The following is a 5,890-nucleotide window of genomic DNA, read 5'->3' as shown; positions in this document are numbered from 1 at the left end:
AAAATGTTTTGAGAAACGATGTACAAATGCGCTTTACACAATTGATGTGTGTATGGATTGGGATAACAGTTGTATGAGCCCCTAATAAAATGTTTAAAAAGAAAAAAAAATTTTTTTAATAAATAAATAAAGTGTAAAACAGACTATTAAAAAAAAAAAAAAAAAGAGTTACAGTCTCAGAAACCCAGAGAGGCAGTTTTACTCAGTCCTCTCTTGTTAGGTGCCATCAAGTCGGGTCAGACCCATAGCAACCCTCTGCACAACAGAACAAAACCCTGCCTGGCCCCGCGCCGCCCTGGCGACTGTTCCTACGCCTGAGCCCACTGCTGCAGCCTCTGTGTCCGTCCATCCCCTGAGGGCCTTCCTCTTTTCTGCTGCCCCTCCACTTTACCAAGCCCGATGCCCTGCTCCAGGGACTTGTCTCTCCTGACAACGCGACCAACGTATGTATGAAGACGTCTTGCCATCCTTGGCCTCTAAGATGCACTCTGGCCATACTTCTTGCAAGATCTGTCTGTCCTTTGCGCAGCCCATGGTACTTTTCATTTTCATACCCAGCACCACAACTCAAATGCAGTTCTGTCCTCGAGGGTCAGTGTTGGCGGGAATCGACAGATGACAGCGAGTGTTGTTTTGTTTTAATATCTTTATTTTTTTGTCCACTTGGCCTATCTTTTACCAAAAAGGAGACGGTAGTTTTTCTAGTATTAAATGTTTCCTCTGCTTCTGTTCCTTTACTGTCCTCCTCGTGGCTGCTGCCGTTTCTGCTCGACCTTGGGTGCTGGGTCATTTGGTTCGTGGACCATCACAGCTGTCGCAGCTTCATTAGAAACAGATTTCTCTTAACACCGGAACATGTCCTTCTTTATCTTGTCTAATTTTTTCAGCTCTGAATGTACTTTAGTGCCTGTACTTGCGAATATGGTGAAGAAAATCATGACTGAAATGTTTATCAACTTATGGTTACTCGGCATTTTCCAAGGCACAAAACATGCAACTGTTAACTTGTGGGAGAGACCCCAGTCATGCATGGCAACACAGAAGAATGCACTGTATTCTCAAAACATGCAGGGATTATACGGATCTTCTATTGAGCGAAAGAAACCAAAATCAAAAATAGATACATTGCATTGTTCCATATGTATGACTTTTATAAATTGACGGTGGGGGGCATGAAGTATGGTTCTCTCTGGGGTGGGTAGGTATTGACTGACAAGGGACACGAGAGAACTTCTGGTGTGCATATTATTATCTCTGCAAGTCTGTCTACATAAGATAGGTAGGATAAACAATCTGGAGGAGAAAACAACGGGACCTACAATTCCAGGTTGGGGGGGGGGTCTGGGAGAGGGGGAGGTGGGGGCAAGGAAGTGGTTTTAACCAACCCAGGGACAAAGGAGCAACAAGTGATCCAAAATAAGTGGCGAGGAAGGTTTAAGAGGCCTGGTAGGGCTTGATCAATGGCAATGTAAACGAGTAGAATTACTGAAACCCAGATGAAGGCTGAGCATGATAGTGGGACAAGAGGACAGTAAAAGGAAATAGAGGAAAGACTAGGAGGCAAAGGACATTTATAGAGGTCTAAATATTGGTCATGTGTAACTATATTTATATATGAGGATGGGGAAATAGATCTATGTGCATATATTTATAGGTTTAGTATTAAGGTAGCAGATGGACAATGGGCCTCCACTCAAGTACTCCCTCAATGCAAGAACACTTTGTCCTATTAAACTGACATTCCATGATGCTCACCTTCCCGACATGATTGCTGAAGACAAAAGCGGGTGAATAAGCAAATGTGGTGAAGAAAGCTGATAGTGGCTGGCTATCAAAAGATATAATGTCTGGGGTCTTAAAAGCTTGAAGATAAATAAGCGGATATTTAGCTGGGAAGCAACTAAGCCCACATGGAAGAAGCACACCAGCCTGTGTGACCATGAGGTGTCGATGGGATCAGGTACCAGACATCAAAGAACAAAAAATCATATCATCGTGAATGAGGGATAGTGCAGAGTGGGGATTCAAAGTGCATCTGTAGGCAACTGGACATCCCCTTACAGAGCAACGATGAAACATACAACTTTCCTCTAGTTCTTAAATGCTTCCTCCCCCCACTATCATGATCCCAATTCTGCCTTACAAATCTGGCTAGACCAGAGGATGTACACTGGTACAGATAGGAACTGGAAACACAGGGAATCCAGGACAGATGAACCTCTCAGGACCTGGGGTGAGAGTGGCGATACTGGGAGGGTGGAGGGAAGGTGGGGTAGAAAGGAGGAACCGATTACAAGGATCTACATATAACTGCCTAACTGCCTCCCTGGCAGGGGGACAACAGAAAAGTGAGTGAAGGGAGACGTCTGACAGTGTAAGACATGACAAAATAATAATTATTTATAAATGATCAAGGGTTCATGAGGTAGGAGGGCGGGGAGGGAGGGAAAAAATGAGGAGCTGATACCAAGGGCACAAGTAGAGAGCAAATGTTTTGAGAATGAGGATGGCAACAAATGTACAAATGTGCTTGGCACAATGGATGTATGGATGGATTGTGATAAGAGTTGTACGAGCCCCCAATAAAATGATTTTTAAAGAAAGAATTGTTCCTCTCGGTCCCAGTCAAATAGACACATAGAATCCTAAATTGGTTACTGCCAATTCGTGGCGACCGTGTGCGCGTCAGAGTAGAACAGAACTGCTTCATCGAGTCTGTAGGCACCAGGACAGGCTCTTTTTAAGAAGATTTAGCTACAATCGTATCTCTCCGTTGGATTTGGAGCCTTCCACAGTAAAATGTTCCCAGCAGCTCTCCCCGTGACCCTCCCACCATCTCCCCTGTCCTTTCAGCACTTTGTCAGGCTCCACAGGCACTGCCTTCCTTTGTGGGAGCAGCCTGCATTTGAACTCAGGAAATGTCTTTTCTGGTGTGCTTCCAACACTGACCTTTTTCTGGCCTACTGCATGCACTTACATAATATTTTTGATATCCTGTTTGCTGCATCCTAATTGGTAGTTCAGAATCCATCATCTTTTAAGTAAGTTTATGTCTCTGCATCTCTCCCTTTTTGAACAGGAAAATACCTATCTTTAACTGCTCCACAATGGAGGCCATCTGTCATGTTATCCTACTTTTGTAGAACACTCCTTCTGGTTCATTCTTGTTGAATTGTCTTTTTATTCCTAGAAGACCTGAGCATCCCCTGTGAATATGAGACGTTTACATTAATAAAGACTAATTTCATTTTCATTCTTATGGAAGAGTCTGTACTCTTCCAAACATGGTAGGATGGTCCTTAGAATATTTCTGATCTGTGATCAACAATGCGCTTGGCTTCTTTGTGGTGTTAGGAGTTGGCTCTTGTCTTTGTGGTGTTAGGAGTGGGCTCTTGTCAATGGTATTGTGAAAACCTAAATAAATGTCAACTGGTTTCCCATTATTCATGTGTTTAGTCTATCGCTGAAATAAATTTAACTGACAGGTCACGCATGAGTCCCTCATTTAAAAACCATCCTATGATTTTAACATAGTAATAATTTCTGTGACAAGCCCATCACTTATTATAAATGCTCTGCTACACGCTCACTTCTCCCCACCCACCCTGTCACATTCCCACCTTCTTACAGGAGTCCCTGTAGCAATTCTGCCTTTTTAATTACTGCTCATATATTTTGACAAACATTTTCTAACTTTACCTTCAGACTTCTTCAAATCAAAGACAAATGTCATCCTGACTGAATGATGAGATCGGTGCACCTGGTTTTGTCAGCTAAATCAAATTAATATGAAACCTCTAAAAGCATATCCATGGGGGAAGCGGTGGTTCCGAGGTAGAGCCCTCCCCAGCCCCTCCCGGTGGAAGGCCTTGGTTCCCAGCCAATGCTTTCCACACCCACCTGTAAGTGGAAGCTTGTGTGTTGCTACAATGCTGAGTAGGTTTCGGTTCAGCTTTCAAATGAAGACAGACTGTGGAGAAAGGCTTAACAATCTCCTTCTAAAAACCAGCCAGTGGAAACCATACAGATCACAATGTTCAGATCATTACCAAAAACATATCCATGCTATAGATAATACAGTCTGAGATCAGAGGAGGGAATTGTATCAGAGCTTACATTCAGCTCACTTGATTTGCAGGGTGCTATGGATGACAGTGAAACCCCAAATCCATTTGTAGAGCAACCACAGATTAAGCCTCCATTGAATCCCCACAGACCATTGACCAAGGATGTGAATAGTTTCGCCCTTAGACAGAGTGCAGTGGAAAGTGAATTACTAACGAGGCAACATATTAACATATTATCAATTGTTTTTACTTTTGGGCCATTTTAAATCTGTTCAGGTATCTCTTATCTCTACTTTCTCTCAGATTGAGGTTTTCTGTATTTTATTTTGTTGTTGTTGTTGTTGTTAGTTTTTTAGTGTGTGGTTTTCTTTATATGAAATCCAGGATAGGTCCATTTCAAGAGATGGTAACTAGATTACGAGTTCCTTAGGGCCACGGCAGGAGCGGTAGGGGTTACTGAGGAACAAATCATAATGCGCACAGGACTGGAGGAAATGTTCTACAATTGTGGTGATGACTGCATGACTCCGTTTACTATATCTAAACCATTGAATTGTATGGTATGTGGATGATATTCAATAAAACTGCTAAAATAAAATAAATGCAATAGAAAAAAATCTCCATCAATCATGTAGCCCGAGATTCCATTTTCCAAGTGTTAAGACGTCAAGGCAAGATCCTAGTTGAATGTGCTCAGATAATCCGGGGTTTGCACTGATCTCGCCACGGTGTGAACACCCTGACCTCCGCTCCTGCCTCCTTGTCTGCCTCGGCCGTGTTCCCCACACGAACACTGTCTCCTTCCTCCTGAACAGTCTGTGCTCATGCTCAGCAGTGCTACTTTTAAAATAATTTTTACATCTTGTTTTCTCAACTTGAGGGGAAGCTACTTAGGGTGGAGAGCATGTCTCCCCCCTCTTTAAAACCCTCTCACTCAACAATCGATGCTTGCAAATGCTAGCCACATGTCCTAATCATTATGCTATCTACTGTGTTTGTCCACGCACTCTCTGTGCTGTACAAGAGCTCCTGGTGTGCTGCGTCTGAATCAGGCAATAACGCACTCATTAGCGAGTGTGAACAATGCCTCGTTATGACCCACGTCTCAGGAAATGCAGTTAAGATTTCCAGGCACCCCGCCTTCACTTTCCCCCTGAAATCTTATGCTTACTAGATTGTCTGTCCTGACTTCTCCTCCTCAGATTTCTAAGGAGGGTCGGGGAAGGGAGACACACACAGGGGAAATCAGGAGAATGTCGGCGCTTCAGCACAAGAGAGGCAGCCCACTTTCCCTTCCCAGTCAATAGTGAAGAAAAGAGGAAAAGCCCACCCACTGAGGACAAACCCCTTTAGCGACTACATTTACCCACAGAAGAGCCACTCAACTCAAAAACCAGGTCCCCCCCCCCCCAAAAAAAAAAACAGGCCCAATCCTTTTTTTTTTTTAATTGGCAAATTGACGGCAGTACAATGTTAAGGACACGTTCTCACGACCGACCCGGGGATGTCTAGGGAGGGCATATTGAGGGACAGAGGCTAAAATCCTCAGAATCCATTGGGAATATGCCCAGGAAAAGTAAGGCCCTGATAGTTGAAGAGGCACAATGTGCTCGCAGCCAGCCCAGGAAATGAGTCATCCCTGGCAGAACCTGTCACAGCACAAGCAGCCTGTCCGCCCACAAGAGACAGACTTCAAAGGGAGGAGGGGCAGCCATGGTTACACAGGTGAGCCCAGACCAGGGCAGGGAAGGCAGGGAAGGAGACTCCAGGGGAGGGAGAAGTGGAAGCCTCCCAAGTGCGGGCTCAGGAGCCACCTGCCGCTG

Source organism: Echinops telfairi, unplaced genomic scaffold (genome assembly GCF_000313985.2).
Source record: "Echinops telfairi isolate 266 unplaced genomic scaffold, ASM31398v2 ScPeMD7_9;HRSCAF=40, whole genome shotgun sequence".
NCBI lineage: Eukaryota > Metazoa > Chordata > Mammalia > Afrosoricida > Tenrecidae > Echinops > Echinops telfairi.
Note: the sequence above shows the minus strand (reverse complement) of the source record.